Source organism: Oncorhynchus keta, chromosome 5 (assembly GCF_023373465.1).
Source record: "Oncorhynchus keta strain PuntledgeMale-10-30-2019 chromosome 5, Oket_V2, whole genome shotgun sequence".
NCBI lineage: Eukaryota > Metazoa > Chordata > Actinopteri > Salmoniformes > Salmonidae > Oncorhynchus > Oncorhynchus keta.
This window is the reverse complement of record NC_068425.1, coordinates 23,558,179-23,581,676: the sequence shown is the minus strand read 5'-3', so window position 1 is coordinate 23,581,676 and position 23,498 is coordinate 23,558,179. Positions and strand designations below refer to the sequence as shown.

At 44.5% G+C, this 23,498-nt stretch overlaps 1 protein-coding gene across 1 annotated transcript in view; it reads left to right on the top strand.

Annotated features, from left to right (window-relative positions):
* The first annotated feature begins 2,903 nt into the window (after positions 1-2,903).
* Positions 2,904-23,498, top strand: part of LOC118376123 (liprin-alpha-3-like) — a 186,229-nt gene continuing 165,634 nt past the window's right edge. Inside the window, exon 1 of the mRNA XM_052519149.1 lies at positions 2,904-3,165. The gene's annotated coding sequence lies outside the window, so the exon portion shown is untranslated. The remainder of the gene's footprint in view (positions 3,166-23,498) is intronic.

Sequence of the window (23,498 nt, the reverse complement as noted above, 5' to 3'; positions counted from 1 at the left end):
GGTGGTGAGGGTAGGTAACAACACATCTGTCACACTGATCCTCAACACTGGGGCCCCTCAGGGGTCTGTGCTCAGTCCCCTCCTGTACTCCTGTTCACTCATGACTGCATGGCCAGGCACGACTCCAACACCATCATTAAGTTTGCTGATGACACAACAGTGGTAGGCCTGATCACAGACAACGATGAGACAGACTATAGGGAGGAGGTCAGAGACCTGACTGTGGTGCCAGGACAACAACCTCTCCCTCGACGTGATCAAGACAAAGGAGATGATTGTGGACTACAGGAAAAGGAGAACTGAGCAGTCCCCCATTCTCATCAACGGGGTTGTCGTGGAGCAGATTGAGAGCTTCAGGTTCCTTGGCGTTCACATCACCAACAAAACTAACATGGTCAAAGCACACCAAGACAGCTGTGAAGAGTGCACGACAAAAGCTATTCCCCCTCAGGAGACTGAAAAGATTTGGCATGGTTCCTCAGATCTTCAAAAGATTTTACAGCTACACCATCGAGCATCCTGACGGGTTGCATCACTGCCTGGTATGGCAACTGCTCGGCCTCCGACCGCAAGGCACTACAGAGGGTAGTGTGTACAGACCAGTACATCCCGGCCAAGCTTCTTGCCATCCAGGACCTCTATACCAAGTGATGTCAGGAAGGCCCTAAAATTGTCAAAGACTCCAGCCACCCTAGTCATAGACTGTTCTCTCTGCTACCGCACGACAAGTGGTACCAGGGCACCGGTACTAGGTCCAAGAGGCTTCAAAACAGCTTCTACCTCCAAGCCATAAGACTCCTGAACATCTAATCAAATGGCTACCCAGACTATTTGCATTGCCCCCTTCTTATACGCTGCTGCTACTCTCTGTTATTATTTATGCATAGTCACTTTAATAAATCTACATAAATGTACATATTAACTCAATTATCTCGACACTGGTGCCCCGCACATTGACTCTGTACCGGTACCCCCCTTGTATATAGCCTAGCTGCTGTTATTTACTGTGGCTCTTCAATTATTTTTATTCTTATCGTTTTCTTTTTTTTTAGGTATTTTCTTAAAACTGGTTAAGGGCTTGTAAGTAAGCATTTCACTGTAAAGTCTACACATGTTGTATTTGGTGCATGTTTTTTTTGTGTATTTTTCTGTAATTAGGCCATGGTGCGGTATCCATATTTACCTGCAGAGGGAGACATTGAGTCAGTGCAGAAACAGCACAAATGTGGAAAGATATGGACACAGAGTTCTTTCTGTCATTAGCCTCACTCTCCCATTGAGAGCTTTGTAGAAAAACACCCATACCTTTGGACTGTTTACCAAACCAATATGCCTACAGATCAATACAGTGTAATTCCAGTTCTTCACTTTAATCCTGCAGATGGGCTGTTAGACATTGTGCTGAGCTTTCACTAATAGACCTTATTCAGATAAATGTAGTTTAAAAAGCACATACATTTTCCAATTCACAGTGTGTGGGTGAACTTCTCATCTGGTCTGGTGTCTTCTGAGAGGAGGCATCAGTGTCAGCCAGTCCTCTCCCTACAACAGCAAGGTATAGGACAGAGAGTTGCTGAAACCTGTTATGTCATATGTGTCCTATCCATTGTCACTATCTGCACACTGTGGAATCTCAGAGAGCAAGTCTCTGGAATAATAACAGTATTTGTGATTTGGCATGAGTTGGACGAGGGATTTAAATGTTGAAAATGGGCAGATCAAGTGTCTTTTCAATAAGGCCTTTGGCCAAAGAGTGGTGGATTACGAATGTATCTTAAGGAAAGAAGAGAAAGGGCATCATGGGAGACAGGGACTGAGGATCTGTTTGGCTCTCTATGAGGTCAGACTGCTGCCACCTCTGGTATGACCCTGACCTTAGTCTGACCTGGAAGAAGAGAGGGAGAGAGAGGGGTGTGCGTGTGCATGTTTTATATGATAAACTATGCAATGGACACACTTTTCTGTCTGACAATTATTGTTCTTGACATCACATCTGTACTTATCTGAAGTGGGGACCCGCAGACTTACTCAGACTATTGACACATTCGTTCTACTCAAGGAAATGTTATTGCCTATTTGAATGCTCTCTCTGTGCATTACAATGACATCATCCTCTAAGAGAAAATTACGTCATCCCTTCCGGGACCCTTCTTACCGCCCCAACCAATTGAGCTGAAACCAATTTCAATGTTTTTCTATTGGCTCTGCCAGTTCCAGGAAACTCCTTCTCTTGCCTTCGGTTGGTTGAAGTGTAACCGATGCCCTGTGGTGATTGGTGTCAACTGCACATCTGTCTGTGCGTCTGACCATGAGAAGAATACAGAGGTGGAGATGACTAGCGGGTAATTTGGTTTTGACATTTATAGACGATTTGCATTTCTGTAGAAATACGTTCAGAATCCATGATATACACAGTTGAATTTAGAAATATCCTAAAATAACACATTATTTGATCATAAACCATATTTAGGCCTCAACATTTCACGACCAAACTCTGCACAACAAAACATTAAATGGTGAAATATGTCGAAGACAAAAATGAATATTTGTGATATACATAGTTTATTATGGGTGGTCACGGTCAAAATGCCAGTGTGAGCAATAGGTGAGTTTTGAGCTGTGAATGACGCAGTTCTCATAATAGACACCAGAGGGGGAGAATGTTTCACTGTAGCCTACAATATGAGGCTGTAGAAGTTATTAGTCCTTCTCTGATTTCCATACATATTGGGTCTAACATTGAATGTGAGTGTAATTTTAATGTTTGTCAATGAAAAATGAAATCACGACTGTGCCCTCATGAGTGTGTGTGCGCGCGCTCCCATGCATGATCAATTAATTGTATAGCCCCACGTGCGTGAGCGGGCGCGTGAGAGCTGCGAGTTTGTTTCTTTAAGACCCAGCACCTTTTTATCTGAGAGAGGGAGGGATGGATGGAGAGAATGAGGAGAGAGATAAAGACGAGAGAGAGAACGACGTGGGTTGTCTATGGTGAGGTGTAACGTCGCTCGCGCCCAGTGCCATCGTTTACATGTGTGAGAAGGGAGAGGGGAGGGGGTTGCTTGCTGGAAACTGGGTTTTCACGGCGATACGACTTTTAACCGCGAGATGCCCGGATGGGGTAAATGGGAATTATGTATTTTTTTGCTTTCGACGATGACAAGGGTGAGATAAGATTATGAATACAACATTGGTATGTGACATTTAATTAATGTTGTGAGATGGAGTTGTGCATGATCTGCCAGCTGTTTTTGAGGATGGAGAGGGGGCGAGGCGGTGGGGTGTAAACGCCTAACATTGGGTGTAACGGGATGCTTCATTACCTACAATATAATTGGGGCATTTAAGTATAGAATAATGCATAATCTTTCATTTGTGCGTATAGCCTTTATTTCGTTTGCAGAATAATTTGCATAGAGGCCATTGGAAGGAAATCGGACGGGAAGAGGCTATAGGCTACATAGCCTAAATACATGACATCTTCTGTTTTATTTTATTCACGTCGCTTTTCTGTTGTGACTGTGGTTTTAATTTATTAGGCCTAACATAGACCCTTCTCGCTAAATATATTTTCAGATTGTATCATACATGACAGTGTGAGACAGAGGTTATTATGAGACAGAGATATATTCCCTTCTACAGACTACTCCTAGTCCATAATTACAATGATGACAATTTAAATTCAAATACGTTATGAGACTGCCCGCATAAATACATGTCTGTCTGTCTATCTCTGTAGACTATTAAGGGATACATCCGGCTCGTTTATTTTACCCATGATCCCCTACTGAACGAGATGGCCAGGTTAAGGCTACAGCGTAACCCTCCATGACTCTCATTTCCGTGTATAACGCGCATCCATGATTAGCATTATGACTAATCGGCTGTATGGACAGATAAGAGCAGAGACCGATGGATACATAGCTTCAGACAGACGTGTGCAACGGAGTAGGTTGCCGTGGATGCTGGACAGAAGTAATGCAATAGGCTCCAACTATGTATTCTCCTGATAAGTCGTTGTGGTGGAACAGAGATAGGTGTGTGTGTGTTTGATGTCCAATGAATGTGTGAAGTGTGTGTGTGAGAGAGATGATGAGAGAGGTTGATTAGACATGCGTGTGGAGGATTTTTTTTTCTCATCAAGTCAAATGCTTTCATTGTGCAATACATAGGCTACTGAAGGTGTCTTAATTGTCTGGTCTGCTCTGTAAACAGCTGCTTCCAACTGGCTATGACAGATTTGATTTAGTCATTATCATCTGGTTTTGTGTCTGTGCTGGCCAGCCAATCATCTCACCTGGTCCACCCACATCTCAGAAAAGGGGTTCTCCACTTCCTCCTCTTCCGGCCTGGATTGTCTTTATGATGTTGGTTACTAACAAACTGTTCTCTAAAACCTGTTGCATTATTAGTAGAGGTCGACCGATTATGATTTTTCAATACCGATACCGATTATTGGAGGACACAAAAAAGGCCGATACCGATTAATCGGCCAATTTTTAAAATGTCTTTGTAATAATGACAATTACAACAATACTGAATGAACACTTATTTTAACTTAATATAATACATCAATAAAATCAATTAAGCCTCAAATAAATAATGAAACATGTTCAATTTGGTTTAAATAATGCAAAAACAAAGTGTTGGAGAAGAAAGTAAAAGTGCAATATGTGCCATGTTAGAAAGATAATGTTTAAGTTCCTTGCTCAGAACATGAGAACATATGAAAGCTGGTGGTTCCTTTTAACATGAGTCTTCAATTTTCCCAGGTAAGAAGTCTTAGGTTGCAGTTATTATAGGAATTGTAGGACTATTTCTCTCTATACCATTTGTATTTCATTAACCTTTGACTATTGGATGTTCTTATAGGCACTTTAGTATTGCCAGTGTAACAGTATAGCTTCCGTCCCTCTCCTCGCTCCTCCTGGGCTTGAACCAGGAACACAACGACAACAGCCACCCTCGAAGCAGTGTTACCCATGCAGAGCAAGGGGAACAACCATTCCAAGTCTCAGAGCGTGTGATGTTTGAAACACTATTAGCGCGCACCCCGCTAACTAGCTAGCCATTTCACATCGGTTACACCAGCCTAACCACGGGAGTTGATAGGCTTGAAGTCATAAACAGCGCAATGCTTGACGCACAACGAAGAGCTGCTGGCAAAACGCACAAAAGTGCTGTTTGAATGAATGCTTACAAGCCTGCTGGTGCCTACCATCGCTGTCAGACTGCTCTATCAAATCATATACTTAATTATAACATAATAACACACAGAAATACGAGCCTTAGGTCATTAATATGGTCGAATCCGGAAACTATCATCTCAAAAAACAAAACATTTTTTCTTTCAGTGAAATATGGAACCGTTCCGTATTTTATCTAAGGAGAAGCATCCATTAGTCTAAATATTCCTGTTACATTGCACAACCTTCAATGTTATGTCATAATTATGTAAAATTCTGGCAAATTAGTTGGCCCAAACGGTTGCATATTCACTGACTCTGCGTGCAATGAACGTAAGAGAAGTGACACAATTTCACCTGGTTAATATTGCCTGCTAACCTGGATTTCTTTTAGCTAAATATGCAGGTTTAAAAAATATTCTGTGTATTGATTTTAAGAAAGGCATTGATGTTTATGGTTAGGTACACGTTGGAGCAACGATACGCACCGCAACGATTATATGCAATGCAGGACACGCTAGATAAACAAGTAATATCATCAACCATGTGTAGTTAACTAGTGATTATGATTGATTGATTGATTGTTTTATAAGATAAGTTTAATGCTAGCTAGCAACTTATCTTGGCTTACTGCATTCGCATAACAGGCAGTCTCCTCGTGGAGTGCAATGAGAGGCAGGTGGTTAGAGCGTTGGACTAGTTAACTGTAAATTTGCAAGATTGAATCCCCCGAGCTGACAAGATGAAAATCTGTCGTTCTGCCCCTGAACAGGCAGTTAACCCACTGTTCCTAGGCCGTCATTGAAAATAAGAATGTGTTCTTAACTGACTTGCCTAGTTAAATAAAGATTAAATCATTTAGATTTTTGATTGTTATGAATTAATCGGCCATTCCGATTAATCTGTCAACCTCTAATTATTAGATCCAAGGATGAGGCTCTTTCAACTTGTCAATTACAATTATATAAGTTGATTGAGAGCCTTGAGAGTTTAATGGAAAAACACTAATTTCTCTCTTCCTTTCCCCTGTTTCTCTCTTCCTTTACCCTGTTTCTCTCTTCCTTTCCCCTGTTTCTCTCTTCCTTTCCCCTGTTTCTCTCTTCCTTTCCCCTGTTTCTCTTTTCCTTTACCCTGTTTCTCTCTTCCTTTCCCCTGTTTCTCTCTTCCTTTCCCCCGTTTCTCTCTTCCTTTACCCTGTTTCTCTTTTCCTTTCCCCCTGTTTCTCTCTTCCTTTCCCTGTTTCTCTCTTCCTTTCCCCTGTTTCTTTCTTTTCCTTTCCTTTCCCCTGTTTCTCTTTTCCTTTCCCCTGTTTCTCTCTTCCTTTCCCCTGTTTCTCTCTTCCTTTCCCCTGTTTCTCTCTTCCTTTCCCCTGTTTCTCTTCCTTTCCCCTGTTTTCTCTTCCTTTCCCCTGTTTATCTCTTCCTTTCCCCTGTTTATCTCTTCCTTTACCCTGTTTCTCTCTTCCTTTCCCCTGTTTCTCTATTATTGTCCCCTGTTTCTCTTTCCTTTCTCCTGTTTCTCTCTTCCTTTCCCTGTTTCTCTCTTACTTTCCCTGTTCTCTTTCTTTCCCTGTTTCTCTCTGTTTACCCTGTTTCTTCTTTTTACCCTGTTTCTCTTTTCCTGTTTCTTTTTCCTTTCCCTGTTTCTCTTCCTTTCCCCTGTTTCTCTCTTCCTTTCCCCTGTTTCTCTCTTCCTTTCCCCTGTTTCTCTCTTCCTTTCCCCTGTTTCTCTCTTCCTTTCCCCTGTTTCTCTCTTCCTTTCCCCTGTTTCTCTCTTCCTTTCCCCTGTTTTCTCTCTTCCTTTCCCCTGTTTCTCTCTTCCTTTCCCCTGTTTCTCTCTTCCTTTCCCCTGTTTCTCTCTTCCTTTCCCCTGTTTCTCTCTTCCTTTCCCTGTTTCTCCTCTTCCTTTCTCTCTTCCTTTACCCTGTTTTCTCTCCTTTCCCCTGTTTCTCTCTTCCTTTCCCCTGTTTCTCTCTTCCTTTCCCCTGTTTCTCTTCCTTTCCCCTGTTTCTCTCTTCCTTTCCCCTGTTTCTCTCTCTTCCTTTCCCCTGTTTCTCTCTTCCTTTCCCCTGTTTCTCTCTTCCTTTCCCCTGTTTCTCTCTTCCTTCCCTGTTTTCTCTCTTTCCTTTCCCTGTTTCTCTCTTCCTTTCCTTTTCCTTTCCCCTGTTCTCTCTTCCTTTTCCCCTGTTTCTCTCTTCCTTTCCCCTGTTTCTCTTTCTTTCCCTGTTTCTCTTCTTTCCCCTGTTTCCTCTGTTTCCTTCTCTTCCTTTCCCCCTGTTTCTCTCTTCCTTTTCCCCTGTTTCTCTCTTCCTTTCCCCTGTTTCTCTCTCCTTTCCCTGTTTCTCTCTTCCTTTCCCCTGTTTCTCTCTCCTTTCCCCTGTTTCCTCTCCTTTCCTGTTTTCCCCTTTCCTTTCCCTGTTTCCTGTTTCTCTCTTCCTTTCCCCTGTTTTCTCTCCTTTCCCTGTTTCTCTCTCCTTTCCCCCTGTTTCTCTCTTCCTTCCCCTGTTTCTCTCCTTTCCCTGTTTCTCTCTTCCTTTCCCCTGTTTTCTCTCCTTTCCCTGTTTCTCTCTTCCTTTCCCCTGTTTCTCTCTCCTTTCCCCTGTTTCTCTCTTCCTTTCCCTGTTTCTCTCTTCCTTTCCCCTGTTTCTCTCTTCCTTTCCCCTGTTTCTCTCTTTCCTTTCCCTGTTTCTCTCTTCCTTTCCCCTGTTTCTCTCTCCTTTCCCTGTTTCTCTCTTCCTTTCCCCTGTTTCTCTCTCCTTTCCCCTGTTTCTCTCTTCCTTTCCCCTGTTTTTCTCTCTCCTTTCCCTGTTTCTCTCTTCCTTTCCCCTGTTTTCTCTCCTTTCCCCTGTTTCTCTCTTCCTTTCCCCTGTTTCTCTCTCCTTTCCCCTGTTTCTCTCCTTTCCCCTGTTTTTCTCTCTCTCCTTTCCCCCTGTTTCTCTCTTCCTTTCCCCTGTTTCTCTCTTCCTTTCCCCTGTTTCTCTCTTCCTTTCCCCTGTTTCTCTCTTCCTTTCCCCTGTTTCTCTCTTCCTTCCCCCTGTTTCTCTCTTCCTTCCCCTGTTTCTCTCTTCCTTTCCCTGTTTCTCTCTCCTTTCCCTGTTTCTCTCTTCCTTTCCCCTGTTTCCTTTCCCCCTGTTTCTCTCTTCCTTTCCCTGTTTCTCTTCCTTTCCCCTGTTTCTCTCTTCCTTTCCCCTGTTTCTCTCTTCCTTTCCCCTGTTTCTCTCTCCTTTCCCCTGTTTCTCTCTTCCTTTACCCCTGTTTCTCTTCCTTTCCCCTGTTTCTCTCTTCCTTTCCCCTGTTTCTCTCTTTCCTTTCCCTGTTTCTCTCTTCCTTTCCCCTGTTTCTCTATTATTTCCTGTTTCCCCTGTTTCCTGTTTCTCTATTCCTTTACCCTGTTTCTCTCTTCCTTTCCCCTGTTTCTCTCTTCCTTTCCCCTGTTTCTCTCTTCTTTCCTGTTTCTTCTTCCTTTCCCCTGTTTCTCTCTTCCTTTCCCCTGTTTCTCTATTATTTCCCCCTGTTTCTCTCTTCCTTTACCCTGTTTCTCTCTTCCTTTCCCCTGTTTCTCTCTTCCTTTGCCCTGTTTCTCTCTTTACCCTGCTTCTGTCTTCCTTTACCCTGTTTCTCTCTTCCTTTCCCGTTTCTCTATTATTGTCCCGTTTCTCTCTTCCTTTACCCTGTTTCTCTCTTCCTTTCCCCTGTTTCTCTCTTCCTTTCCCCTGTTTCTCTCTTCCTTTACCCTGTTTCTCTCTTTACCCTGTTTCTGTCTTCCTTTACCCTGTTTCTCTCTTCCTTTCCCGTTTCTCTATTATTGTCCCGTTTCTCTCTTCCTTTACCCTGTTTCTCTCTTCCTTTCCCCTGTTTCTCTCTTCCTTTCCCCTGTTTCTCTCTTCCTTTACCCTGTTTCTCTCTTCCTTTCCCCTGTTTCTCTCTTCCTTTACCCTGTTTCTCTCTCCCTTTCCCCTGTTTCTCTCTCCCTTTCCCCTGTTTCTCTTTTCCTTTCCCCCCTGTTTCTCTCTTCCTTTCCCCTGTTTCCTCTCTTCCTTTCCCCTGTTTCTCTCTTCCTTTCTGTTTCTCTCCTTTCCCCTCTCTTCCTTTCCCCTGTTTCTCTCTTCCTTTCCCCTGTCTTCTTTCTCTCTTCCTTTCCCTGTTTCTCTCTTTCCTTTCCCCTGTTTCTCTCTTCCTTTCCCCCCTGTTTTCTCTTCCTTTCCTGTTTCTCTCTTCCTTTCCCCTGTTTCTCTCTTCCTTTACCCTGTTTCTCTCTCTTCCTTTCCCCTGTTTCTCTCTTCCTTTCCCCTGTTTCTCTCTTCTTTCCCTGTTTCTCTCTTCCTTTCCCCTGTTTCTCTCTTCCTTTACCCTGTTTCTCTATTATTGTCCCCTGTTTCTCTCTTCCTTTCCCCTGTTTCTCTCTTCCTTTACCTGCTTCTCTCTTTCCTTTCCCCTGTTTCTCTCTTCTTTTCCCCTGTTTCTCTCTTCCTTTCCCCCTGCTCTTCTCTCTTCCTTTCCCTGTTTCTCTTCTTTTCCCCTGTTTCTCTCTTCCTTTCCCCTGTTTCTCTCTTCCTTTCCCCTGTTTCTCTATTATTGCCCCCTGTTCTCTCTTCCTTACCCTGTTTCTCTCTTCCTTTCCCCTGTTTTCTCTCTTCCTTTCCCCTGTTTCTCTCTTTTGTCCCTGCTTCTGTCTTCCTTTACCCTGTTTCTCTCTTCCTTTCCCTGTTTTCTATTATTTCCCTGTTTCTCTCTTCCTTTACCCTGTTTCTCTCTTCCTTTCCCCTGTTTCTCTCTTCCTTTCCCCTGTTTCTCTCTTCCTTTACCCTGTTTCTCTCTTTACCCTGTTTCTTTCTTCTCTTTACCCTGTTTCTCTCTTCCCCCCGTTTCTGTATTGTCCTTTCTGTTTCTTCCTTTACCCTGTTTCTCTCTTCCTTTCCCCTGTTTCTCTCCCCTTTCCCTGTTTCTCTCTTCCTTTCCCCTGTTTCTCTCTTCCTTTCCCCTGTTTCTCTCTTTTCCCTGTTCCCTTGTTTCTCTCTTTCCTTTCCCCTGTTTTCTCTTCCTTTCCCCTGTTTCTCTCTTCCTTTCCCCTGTTTCTCTCTTCCTTTAACCTGTTTCTCTTCTTTCCCCTGTTTCTCTCTTCCTTTCCCCCTGTTCTCTCTTCCTTTCCCCTGTTTCTCTCTTTCCCCCATGTTTCTCTCTTCCCCTGTTTCTCTCTTCTTTCCCCTGTTTCTCTCTTCCTTTCCCCTGTTTCTCTCTCTTTCCTTTCCCTGTTTCCCTGTTTCTCTCTTCCTTTCCCCTGTTTCTCTCTTCCTTTCCCCTGTTTCTCTCTTCCTTTCCCCTGTTTCTCTCTTCCTTTCCCCTGTTTTCTCTTCCTTTCCCCTGTTTCTCTCTTCCTTTCCCTGTTTCTCTCTCTCTTCCTTTCCCCTGTTTCTCTCTTTCTTTAACCTGTTTCTCTCTTCCTTTTTCCCCTGTTTCTCTCTTCCTTTCCCTGTTTCTCTCTTCCTTCCCCTGTTTCTCTCTTCTTTCCCCTGTTTTCTCTCTTCTTTTCCCCTGTTTCTCTCTTTTTCTTTCCCCTGTTTATCTCTTCCTTTCCCCTGTTTCTCTCTTCCTTTACCCTGTTTCTCTTCCTTTCCTCCTCTTTTTCCCCTGTTTCTCTCTTTCTTTCCCCCTGTTTTTCTCTTCCTTTCCCCTGTTTCTCTCTTCCTTTCCCCTGTTTCTCTCTTTCTTTTAACCTGTTTCTCTCTTCCTTTCCCCTGTTTTCTCTTCCTTTCCCCTGTTTCTCTTTCTTTAACCTGTTTCTCTCTTCCTTTCCCTGTTTCTCTCTTTCTTTAACCTGTTTCTCTCTTCCCCTTTCCCTGTTTTCTCTCTTCCTTTCCCCTGTTTCTCTCTTCCTTTCCCCTGTTTCTCTCTTCCTTTCCCTGTTTCTCTCTTCCTTTTCCCCTGTTTCTCTCTTCCTTTCCCCTGTTTCTCTCTTCCTTTCCCTGTTTCTCTCTTCCTTTCCCCTGTTTCTCTCTTCCTTTCCCCTGTTTCACTCTTCCTTTCCCTGTTTCTCTTCCTTTCCCCTGTTTCTCTCTTCCTTTCCCCTGTTTCTCTCTTTCCTTTCCCTGTTTCTCTCTTCCTTTCCCCTGTTTTCTCTTTCTTTTCCCCTGTTTCTCTCTTCCTTTCCCCTGTTTCTCTCTTCCTTTCCCCCTGTTTCTCTCTTCCTTTCCCCTGTTTCTCTCTTCCTTTCCCCCTCCTTTCCCCTGTTTCTCTTCCTTTCCCCTGTTTCTCTCTTCCTTTACCCTGTTTTCTCTTCCTTTCCCCTGTTTCTCTCTTCCTTTCCCTGTTTCTCTCTTTCCCCTGTTTCTCTCTTCCTTTCCCCCTGTTTCTCTCTTATTTCCCCTGTTTCTCTCTTCCTTTCCCCTGTTTCTCTCTTTACCCTGTTTTCTCTCTTCCTTTCCCCTGTTTCTCTCTTCCTTTCCCCTGTTTCTCTCTTCCTTTCCCCTGTTTCTCTCTTCCTTTCCCCTGTTTTCTCTCTTCCTTTACCCTGTTTCTATTATTGTCCCTGTTTCTCTCTTCTTTCCCCTGTTTCTCTCTTCCTTTCCCCTGTTTCTCTCTTCCTTTCCCCTGTTTCTCTCTTCCCTTTCCCTGTTTCTCTCTTCCTTTCCCCTGTTTCTCTTCCTTTCCCTGTTTCTCTCTTCCTTTCCCCTGTTTTCTCTTCTTTTCCCCTGTTTCTCTCTTCCTTTCCCCTGTTTCTCTCTTCTTTCCCTGTTTCTCCTTGTTTCTGTTTCTCTCTTCCTTTCCCCTGTTTCTCTCTTCCTTTCCTGTTTCTCTCTTCCTTTCCTGTTTCTCTCTTCCTTTCCCCTGTTTCTCTCTTCCTCCCTGTTTCTATCTTTACCCTGTTTCTGTCTTCCTTTACCCTGTTTCTCTCTTCCTTTCCCCTGTTTCTCTATTCTTTCCCTGTTTCTCTCCCTTTCCCCTGTTTCTCTCTTCCTTTACCCTGTTTTTCTTCCTCCTTCCTTTACCCTGTTTCTCTCTTCCTTTCCCCTGTTTCTCTATTCCTTTGTCCCCTGTTTTCTCTCTTCCTTTCTCCTGTTTCTCTCTTCCTTTCCCTGTTTCTCTATTCCTTTCCCCTGTTTCTCTCTTCCTTTCCCTGTTTCTCTCTTCCTTTCCCCTGTTTCTCTCTTCCTTTCCCCCTGTTTCTCTCTTCCTTTCCTGTTTCTCTCTTCCTTTCCCCTGTTTCTCTCTTCCTTACCCTGTTTCCCTCTTTCCTTTTCCTCTGTTTCCTCTTCCTTCCCCTGTTTCTCTCTTCCTTTCCCCTGTTTCTCTCTTCCTTTCCCTGTTTCTCTCTTCCTTTCCTCTGTTTCTCTCTTCCTTTCCCTGTTTCTCTCTTCCTTTCCCCTGTTTCTCTTCTTCCCCTTTCCCCTGTTTCTCTCTTCCTTTCCCCCTGTTTTTCTCTCTTCCTTTCCCCTGTTTCTCTCTTCCTTTTCCCCTGTTTCTCTCTTCCTTTCCCCTGTTTCTCTCTTCTTTCCCCTGTTTCTCTCTTCCTTTCCCCTGTTTCTCTCTCTTCCTTTCCCCTGTTTCTCTCTTCCTTTCCCCCTGTTTCTCTCTTCCTTTCCCCCTGTTTCTCTCTTCCTTTCCCCTGTTTCTCTCTTCCTTTCCCCCTGTTTCTCTCTTCCTTTCCCCTGTTTCTCTCTTCCTTTCCCTGTTTCTCTCTTCCTTTTTCCCTGTTTCTCTCTTCCTTTCCCCTGTTTCTCTCTTCTTTCCCCCTGTTTCTCTCTTCCTTTCCCCTGTTTCTCTATTCCTTTCCCTGTTTCTCTCTTCCTTTCCCCTGTTTTCTCTCTTCCTTTCCCTGTTTCTCTCTTCTTTCCCTGTTTCTCTCTTCCTTTCCCCTGTTTCTCTCTTCCTTTCCTGTTTCTCTCTTCCTTTCCCCTGTTTCTCTCTTCCTTTCCCCTGTTTCTCTCTTCCTTTCCCCTGTTTTCTCTCTTTCTTTCCCCTGTTTCTCTCTTCCTTTCCCCCTGTTTCTCTCTTCCTTTCCCTGTTTCTCTCTCTTCCTTACCCTGTTTCTCTATTATTGTCCCCTGTTTTTCTCTCTTCCTTTCCCCTGTTTCTCTCTTCCTTTGCCCTGTTTTCTCTCTTCTCTTTCCCTGTTTCTCTCTTCTTCTTTCCCTGTTTCTCTCTTCCTTTCCCCTGTTTCTCTCTTCTTTCCCCCTGTTTCTCTCTTCCTTTCCCCTGTTTCTCTCTTCCTTTCCCCCTGTTTCTCTATTATTGTCCCCTGTTTCTCTTCCTTTCCCTGTTTCTCTCTTCCTTTACCCTGTTCTCTTCCTTTCCCCTGTTTCTCTCTTTCCCCTGTTTCTCTATTATTGTCCCCTGTTTCTCTCTTTCCTCTTCCCTTTCCCCTGTTTCTCTCTTCCTTTCCCCTGTTTCTCTCTTCCTTTCCCCTGTTTTCTCTCTATCCTTTACCCTGTTTCTCTCTTCCTTTCCCTGTTTCTCTCTTCTTTCCTTACCCTGTTTCTCTCTTCCTTTCCCCTGTTTCTCTCTTCCTTTCCCCTGTTTCTCTCTTTCTTCCCCTGTTTCTCTCTTCCTTTCCCCTGTTTCTCTCTTCCTTTCCCCTGTTTCTCTCTTCCTTTCCCCTGTTTTCTCTTCCTTTCCATGTTTCTCTCTTCCTTTCCCCTGTTTCTCTCTTCCTTTTCCCCTGTTTCTCTCTTCCTTTCCCTGTTTCTCTCTTTCCTTTCCTGTTTCTCTCTTCCTTTCCCCTGTTTCTCTCTTCCTTTACCCTGTTTCTCTCTTCCTTTCCCCTGTTTCTCTCTTCCTTTCCCCTGTTTCTCTCTTCCTTTCCCCTGTTTCTCTTCCTTTCCCCTGTTTCTCTCTTCCTTTCCCCTGTTTCTCTCTCTTCTTTTCCCCTGTTTCTCTCTTCCTTTCCCCTGTTTCTCTCTTCCTTTACCTGTTTCTCTCTTCCTTTCCCCCTGTTTCTCTCTTCCTTTCCCCTGTTTCTCTTTCTGTTTCTCTCTTCCTTTAATTTGTTTTTTTCTTTCTTTCTTCCTTTCCCTGTTTCTCTCTTTCTTTCCCCTGTTTCTCTTCCTTTCCCCTGTTTCTCTCTTTCTTTAACCTGTTTCTCTCTTCCTTTTTTCCCCTGTTTTTCTCTTTCCTTTCCCTGTTTCTCTCTTCCTTTCCCCTGTTTTTCTCTTCTTTCCCCTGTTTCTCTCTTCCTTTCCCCTGTTTCTCTCTTCCTTTCCCCTGTTTCTCTCTTCTTTCCCCCTGTTTCTCTTCCTTTCCCCTGTTTCTCTTTCTTTCCCTGTTTCTCTCTTCCTTTCCCCTGTTTCTCTCTTCCTTTCCTGTTTCTCCTTCTTTCCCCTGTTTCTCTCTTATTTCCCCTGTTTCTCTCTTCCTTTCCCTGTTTCTCTCTTCCTTTCCCCTGTTTCTCTTTTTCCCCTGTTTCTCTCTTCCTTTCCCCTGTTTCTCTCTTCCTTTCCCCTGTTTCTCTCTTCCTTTCCCCTGTTTCTCTCTTCCTTTCCCCTGTTTCTCTCTTCCTTTCCCCTGTTTCTTCTTCCTTTCCCCTGTTTCTCTCTTCCTTTCCCCTGTTTCTCTCTTCCTTCCCCTTTCTCTTCCCCTGTTTCTCTCCTTTCCTTTCCCCTTGTTTCTCTCTTCCTTTCCCCTGTTTCTCTCTTCCTTTCCCCTGTTTTCTCTCTTCTTTCCCCTGTTTCTCTCTTCCTTTCCCTGTTTCTCTCTTCCTTTCCCCTGTTTCTCTCTTCCTTTACCCTGTTTCTCTCTTATTTCCCCTGTTTCTCTCTTCCTTTCCCCTGTTTCTCTCTTCCTTTCCCCTGTTTCTCTTTCCTTTCCTTTACCCTGTTTCTCTCTTCCTTTCCCCCTGTTTCTCTCTTCCTTTCCCTGTTTCTCTCTTCCTTTACACTGTTTCTCTCTTCCTTTCCCCTGTGTTTCTTCCTTTCCCCTGTTTCTCTTCTTCCCCTGTTTCTGTCTTCCTTTCCCTGTGTTTCTCTTCCTTTCCGTTTCTCTATTATTGTCCCCTTTCTCTCTCTTCCTTTACCCTGTTTTCTCTTCCTTTACCCTGTTTCTGTCTTCCTTTACCCTGTTTCTCTCTTCCTTTCCCTGTTTCTCTATTATTGTCCCCTGTTTCTTTTCCTTTCTCCTGTTTACCTTGTCCCTGTTTCTCTTTCCTTTTCTCCTGTTTCTCTCTTCCTTTACCCTGTTTCTCTCTTCCTTTCCCCTGTTTCTCTCTTTCCTTTCCCTGTTTCTCTTTTCCTTTCCCTGTTTCTCTCTTCCTTTCCCCTGTTTCTCTCTTCTCCTTTCCCCCTGTTTCTCTCTTCCTTTCCCCTGTTTCTCTCTTCCTTTCCCCTGTTTTCTCTCTTCCTTTCCCCTGTTTCTCTCTTCCTTTCCCTGTTTCTCTTCTTTCCTGTTTCTCTCTTTCCTTTCCCTGTTTCTCTCTTCCCTTTCCCCTGTTTTCTCTCTTCCTTTCCCCTGTTTTCTCTCTTCCTTTCCCCTGTTTCTCTCTTCCTTTAACCTGTTTCTCTCTTCCTTTCTCCTGTTTCTCTCTTCTTTCCTGTTTCTCTCTTCCTTTCCCCTGTTTCTCTCTTCCTTTCCTGTTTTCTCTCCTTTTTCTCTCTTTCTTTCCCCCTTTCCCCTGTTTCTCTCTTCCTTTCCCCTGTTTCCTCTTATTTCCCTGTTTCTCTTTCTTTCCCTGTTTCTCTTTTCCTTTCCCTGTTTCTCTTCTTCCTTTCCCCTGTTTCTCTCTTCCTTTTCCTGTTTCTCTCTTCTTTCCCTGTTCTCTCTTCCTTTCCCTGTTTCTCTCTTCCTTTCCCCTGTTTCTCTCTTCTTTCCCCTGTTTTCTCTCTTCCTTTCCCTGTTTCTCTCTTCTTTCCCCTTGTTTCTCTCTTTCCTTTCCCCCTGTTTCTCTCTTCCTTCCCTGTTTCTCTGTCCTTTCCCTGTTTCTCTCTTCTTTCCCCTGTTTCTCTTCCTTTCCCCTGTTTCTCTCTTCCTTTCCCCTGTTTCTCTATTATTGTCCCCTGTTTCTCTCTTCCCTGTTTTCTCTCTTCCTTTCCCCTGTTTTACTCTTCCTTTCCCCTGTTTCTCTCTTCCTTTCCCCTGTTCTCCTCTTCCTTTCCCCTGTTTCTCTCTTCCTTTCCCCTGTTTCTCTATTATTGTCCCCTGTTTCTCTCTTCCTTTCCCCTGTTTCTCTCTTCCTTTTTCCCCTGTTTCTCTCTTCCTTTACCCTGTTTCTCTCATCCTTTCCCCTGTTTCTCTCTTCTTTTCCCTGTTTCTCTCTTCCTTTCCCCTGTTTCTCTCTTCCTTTCCCTGTTTCTCTCTTCTTCCCCCCTGTTTCTCTCTTCCTTTCCCCCTGTTTCTCTTCTTCCTTTCCCTGTTTCCTCTTCTCCTTTCCCTATTTCTCTCTCTTTTCCTTTGCCCTCTGTTTCTCTTTCCTTACTCCTTGTTTCTCTCTCTTTCCTTTCCCCTTGTTTCTCTCTTCCTTTACCCTGTTTCTCTCTCTTCCTTTACCCTGTTTCTCTCTTCCTTTCCCCTGTTTCTCTTTCTTTCCTTTCCCCCTCTTCCTTTCCCCCTGTTTCTCTCTTCCTTTCCCCTGTTTCTCTCTTCCTTTCCCCTTGTTTCTCTCTTCCATTCTGTTTCTCTCTTCCTTTCCCCTGTTTAATATCTTCCTTTCCCCTGTTTCTCTCTTCCTTTCCCCTGTTTCTCTCTCTTCCTTTCCCCTGTTTCTCTCTTCCTTTCCCCTGTTTCTCTCTTCCTTTCCCCTGTTTCTCTCTTTTCCTTTCTTGTTTCTCTTCCTTTCCCTTGTTTCTCTCTTCAGCTCCCTCATTTCCTTTACCCTTGTTTCTCTTCCTTTCCCCTGTTTCTCTCTTCTTTTTCCTGTTTCTCTCTTCTTTCCCCCTCTTGTTTCTTTCTCTCTTCCTTTCCCCTGTTTCTCCTCTTCTTTTTCCCCTGTTTCTCTCTTTCTTTCCCCCTTGTTTCTTCTTTCCCCTGTTTCTCTCTTTCTCATTTTCTTTAATTCCTGTTTTCTCTTTTCCTTTCCCCCTGTTTCATCTTCTTCCTTCCCCTGTTTCTCTATCTTTCTTTAACCTGTTTCTCTCTTCCTTTACCTCTGTTTCTCTTTTCCTTTCCTGTTTCCTCTCTTTTCTTTTCCCCTGTTTCTTCTTCCTTTCCCCTGTTTCTCCTCTTCCTTTTTAACCTGTTTCTCCTCTTCCTTTCCCCTGTTTCTCTCTTCCTTTCCCCTGTTTCTCTCTTCCTTTCCCCTGTTTCTCTCTTCCTTTCCCTGTTTCTCTCTTCCTTTCCCTGTTTCTCTCTTCCTTTCCCCTGTTTCTCTCTTCCTTTACCCTGTTTCTCTCTTCCTTTCCCCTGTTTCTCTCTTCCTTTCCCCTGTTTCTCTCTTCCTTTCCCCTGTTTCTCTCTTCCTTTCCCCTGTTTCTCTCTTCCTTTCCCTGTTTCTCTCTTCTTTCCCCTGTTTCTCTCTTCCTTTCCCTGTTTCTCTCTTCCTTTCCCCTGTTTCTCTCTTCCTTTCCCCTGTTTCTCTCTTCCTTTCCCCTGTTTCTCTCTTCCTTTCCCCTGTTTCTCTCTTCCTTTCCCTGTTTCTCTCTTCCTTTCCCCTGTTTCTCTCTTCCTTTCCCCTGTTTCTCTCTTCCTTTCCCCTGTTTCTCTCTTCTTTCCCTGTTTCTCTCTTGCTTTCCCTGTTTCTCTCTTCTTTCCCCTGTTTCCTCTTGTTTCTCTTTCCTTCATTTCTGTTTCTGATCTTCCTTTCCTGTTTCTCTCTTCCTTTCCCCTGTTTCTCTCTTCCCGCTCCCCTGTTTCTCTTCCTTTCCCCTGTTTCTCTATTCTTTCCCCTGTTTCTCTCTTCCTTTCCCCTGTTTCTCTCTTCCTTTCCCCTGTTCTCTCTTCCTTTACCCTGTTTTCCTTCTTTTCCCTGTTTCTCTTTCTTTCTTTAACCTTGTTTCTCTCTTTCCTTTCCTTCTTTTCTCTGTTTTTCTTTAACCTGTTTCCCCTCATTTTCCCTCTTCTGTTTCTTTCCCCTGTTTCTCTCTTCCTTTCCTGTTTCTCTCTTCCTTTCACCCTGTTTCTCTCTTGAACCTTCCTTCCCTTGTTTTGCCTTTAATATTTCCGCCCTGTTTCTCTCTTCCTTTCCCCTGTTTCTCTCTTTCTTTCCCCTGTTTTCTCTTTCTTTCCTTTCCCCTGTTTCTCTCTTCCTTTCCCCTGTTTCCCCTGTTTCTCTTCCTTTCCCCTGTTTTCTCTCTTCCTTTCCCCCTGTTTCTCTTCTTTTGTCCCCTGTTTCTCTCTTCCTTTCCCCTGTTTCTCTTCCTTTCCTTTACCTATTATCTTCTCCCCTGTTTCTCTTTCCCCTGTTTCTCTCTTCTTTTCCCCTGTTTCTCTCTTCCTTTCCCTGTTTCTCTCTTTTTCCCCTGTTTCTGTCTTCCTTTCCCTGTTTCTCTCTTCCTTTCCCTGTTTCTTATTATTGTCCTGTTTCTCTCTTCCTTTCCCCTGTTTCTCTCTTCCTTTACCTGTTTCTCTCTTCCTTTCTGTTTCTCTCTTTCTTTCCTGTTTCTCTATTATTGTCCCCTGTTTCTCTCTTCCTTTCCCTGTTTCTCTCTTCCTTTCCCCTGTTTCTCTCTTCCTTTCCCCCTGTTTTCTCTCTTCCTTTACCCTGTTTCTCTCTTCCTTTTACCCTGTTTCTCTCATCCTTTCCCCCTGTTTCTCTCTTTCTTCCCTGTTTCTCTCTTCCTTTCCCCTGTTTTCTCTCTTCCTTTGTCCCTGTTTCTCTCTTCCTTTACCCTGTTTCTCTCTTCCTTTCCCCTGTTTCTCTCTTTCCATTTACCCTGTTTCTCTGGAACATTATTGTCCCCTGTTTCTCTCTTTCTTTCCCTGTTTCTCTCTTCCTTTCCCCTGTTTCTCTTCTTCTGTTTCTCTCTTCTTTCCCCCTGTTTTCTCTCTTCCTTTCCCTGTTTCTCTCTTCCTTTACCCCTGTTCTCTCTTCTTTTCCCCTGTTTCTCTCTTCCTTTCCCCTGTTTCTCTCTTCTTTTCCCCTGTTTCTCTCTTCCCCTTTCCCTTTCCTGTTTCTCTCTTCCTTTCCCCCTGTTTCTCTCTTCTTTCCCCTGTTTCTCTCTTCCTTTCCCTGTTTCTCTCTTCCTTTCCCCTGTTTCTCTCTTCCTTTCCCTGTTTCTCTCTTCCTTTCCCCCTGTTTCTCTCTTCCTTTCCCCTGTTTCTCTTTCCTTTCCCTGTTTCTTCCTTTCTTCCTCTTCCCCCTGTTTCTCTCTTCCTTTACCCTGTTTCTCTCTTCCTTTCCCCTGTTTCTCTCTTCTTTTCCCTGTTTCTCTCTTCCTTTCCCCTGTTTCTCTCTTCCTTTCCTGTTTCTCTCTTCCTTTCCCCTGTTTCTCTTTTCCTTTCCCCTGTTTCTCTCTTCCTTTCCCTGTTTCTCTCTTCCTTTCCCTGTTTCTCTCTTCCTTTACCCTGTTTCTCTCCTTTCCCCTGTTTCTCCTCTTACCCTTTACTTCCTTTCCCCTGTTTTCTCTCTTCCTTTACCCTGTTTCTCTCTTCCTTTACCCTGTTTCTCTCTTCTTTTCCCTGTTTCTCTCTTCTTTCCCTGTTTCTCTCTTCTTTTCCCTGTTTCTCTCTTCCTTTCCCCTGTTTCTCTCTTTTTCCCCCTCATTTCTCTTCCTTTCCCTGTTTCTCTCTTCCTTTCCCCTGTTTCTCTCTTCCTTTCTCCTGTTTCTCTCTTCCTTTCCCTGTTTCTCCTCTTCCTTTCCCCTGTTTCTCTCTTCCTTTTCCCTGTTTCTCTCTTCTTTTCCTGTTTCTCTCTTCCTTTACCCTGTTCTCTCTTCCTTCACCCTGTTTCTCTCTTTATTGTCCCCTGTTTCTCTCTTCTTTTCCCCTCATTTCTCTCTTCTTTCCCCCGATCATCTTGTTCTCTATTTTCCAGTTTCTTATATTTTCAGCTCTCGCTGCTTCTCTCAATTGTTTCTCTCTTCCTAGAGACCACCCTGGGGTGTCCAAGGCCCTCCACTAAACCTGCCCACTCCCTCTTGCTTCCTACGCTCTTTCACCCCCATGAACTCCTCCTATCTCGTCCTCTTCTTGTCCCCTGTTTCTCTCTTCTTTTCCCCAGTTTCCAATCATCTTGTTCTCTATTTTCCAGCTGCTTCTCTCAATCTGTCTGAAGACCACCCTGGGGTGTCCAAGGCCCTCCACTACACCTGCCCTCCCTCTTGCCCCTTCCCTAAACTCCTAGACACCCCCATGGACTCCTCCTATCTCGTCCTACCACTCTAGACCTTGCCTTGCCACACCCTAATTGTACCTCACAATTACCTGGGCCCTGTCACTCAGCCAGACTCACTGAGACAACCAATCAGTTATTATCACCACAAGCAGAGAGCCAATCAGGTGTTTGCTAGACACAGCAGAGCTATTGCTATTGTAGCAATACATCCAAAGGAGCTAATTCAGTGAAGCCAGGAAGTAGAGATGAGGAAGTAGCAAGGTACAGAGTGACAAGCCGTTAACCAACCAAACACAGGCTTGTTAGTGATGACAGTGACGTCTTATTCATAGAGAGGTGAGGTACAGAGGAGAGAGAAGGGTAACAGAGTGCCACCATTCTGCTTGCCTGTCAACCAACCTCTCTCACATAGTGACAGGAGGAAAGGACAAGGACACAAACATAAGAGAGAGACCAAGGGTCAAAGCTAGGCAGAGATAAATAGAGAGAGAGACAAAAGAGAATAGAGTGCCCTTCACACCTTACCTCATACAAGCATACATACTTGAAACAAATATTCTGTGGGCTCCTTGAAGCAAATTCTCCCAGAACAATCCCACAATCCCACACTCTCCACCGACACCCACTGACTTCCAGCTAACACCCCACACACTCTCCGGCCTCAAGATGATGTGCGAGGTGATGCCCACCATCTCTGAGGATGGGCGTGGCGGGAGTGGGGAGGGCCTTCCTCTCCGGGAGGGAGTGGTGGGGGAATGGGAGGCGGTATGGGGGGTGGGTACGGGGGCAGAGGGAGCCCCGGGGAGGAGGTGACGAGGGGGCAGCACAGGGAATCTGGAATCTCTGATGGTGAATATGCTGACGGAGAGGGAGAGACTGCTGGACAGCCTAAGGGAGACCCAGGACAGTCTGGGGACAGCCCAGCTTCGACTCCGAGACCTGGGCCATGAGAAGGACTCCCTCTCAAGACAGCTGTCCATCGCCCTACCACAGGTACACACGGGGAGGGTGTGTCTGTGTGTGTGTGTACATTCGTGTGTCCGTGTTTGTACGTGCACTTGCTGCATATGTGGCTGCCTGTGTGTGTGTGTTTCTGTGTGCATGAGTGTGTGTTGTATGTGTGTTTACTTACTAAGTGTGAGATCTGGAGAAAGAATCTATAGAGACCTTCCTGTTGCCTCGCTGCAAACACATTGTGAGTGTGAAAAAGTGATGAGTGAGTGTATACTGTGCATTTGGAAAGTATTCAGACCCCTTGACTTTTTTCACATTATGTTACTTACAGCCTTATTCTAAAATTGTTTAAATTAAATATTTCCCTCATCAATCTACACACAATATCCCATAATGACAAAGTGAAAACAGGTTTTAAGAATAAAAATAAACTGAAATACCTTATTTACATAAGTATTCAGACCCTTTGCTATGAGACTCCATCCCCTGTTTGTTTGAGCTCAGGTACATCCCTGTTTCATTGATCATCCTTGAGGTGTTTCTACAACTTGATTTGAGTCCACCTGTGGTAAATTTAATTGATTGGACATGATTTGGAATGGCACACACCTGTCTATATAAGTCCCACAGTTGACAGTGGCCTCTATCATTATTAAATGGAAGAAGTTTGGAACCATCAAGACTCTTCCTAGAGCTGGCCGCCCGGCCAAACTGACCAATCGTGGGAGCTCAAGAGTTCTTCTGTGAGAAGGGTGGAGAACCTTCCAGAAGGACAACCATCTCTGCAGCACCGCCAATCAGACCTTATGGTGCAGTGGCCAGACGGAAGCCACTCCTCAGTAAAGGCACATGACAGCCCGCTTGGAGTTTGCCAAAAGGCACCAAAGGACTCCTCAGACCACGAGAAACAAGATTCTCTGGTCTGATGAAACCAAGATTGAACCTTGGCTTGAATGCCAAGTGTTACGTCTGGAGGGAAACCTGGCACCATCCCTACGCAAAAGTATGGTGGTTGCAGCATCATGCTGTGGGGATGTTTTTCAGTGACATGGACTGGGAGACTAGTCAGGATTAAGGGACAGATGAACAGAGCAAAGTACAGAAAACCTGCTCCAGAGCTCAGGACCTCAGACTGGGGAAAGGTTCACCTTCCAACAGGACAATGACCCTAAGCACACAGCCAAGACTACGCAGGAGTGGCCCGGGACAAGTCTCTGAATGTCCTTGAGTGGCCCAGCCAGAGCCCGGACCTGAACCTGATCGAACATCTCTGGAGAGACGGAAAATAGCTGTGTAAAGTGACGCCTCCCATCCAACCCTGACAGAACTTGAGAGGATCTGCAGAGGAAGAATGGGAGAAACCCCCAAATACAGGTGTGCCAAGCTTGTAGCATCATACCCAAGAAGACTCGAGGCTGTAATCGCTGCCAAAGGTGCTTCAACAAATTACTGAGTAAAGGATCTGAATACTTATGTAAATGTTATATTTCAGTTTTTATGCTCAGACTTTAACATGGGTTCTGGGTTCTGGTTTTATGTTGCTTCTCTTATCCATACTGAGCTATCCTGCTATCTACTGGACTCACCAATGAGCTGTTCGGTTTTTTACTGAGTTGTTCCATCTGGACTTAGCTGTTCCGTCTGTTCTTGTTGGTATGTGGTTGTTCCTTCTCCTACAGATCATTTCTGGTGCATACTGAGCAGGGCTGTGGCTGAATCATGACTTAGACTTCATGACAGACTGTTACATATTATTGGAGGTTCCATTCGATTGAGTAAAGATCTCTATAATACCCAGGCCAATATTAGCCCACATCCTTATGCCCGTAGAGTAATCATTCTAGTGTGACCGACGCCACTGATCATGCGAAAATGACTCCATCTTGGATTTCAGACAGGCAGTCTCCCTGGATGCCTAAGATGAGTGATGCGGTCTATTTTGTTAGAACCCATATGTTCTATGAACTATTGAAAGCAATAACAGATGTGATAGGACAATGTGTTCTTACTGAGAATGACTGGACATTAAAGGGCCATATTACCTCACTGAGAGGGAGATCAATATGGTGCACACATCTACGGACACACACATACACACATACACACATACACACATGATGCGAGCAGCACAGAGCGCTGTGATAGATTCAACACTAGGGCTAGCAG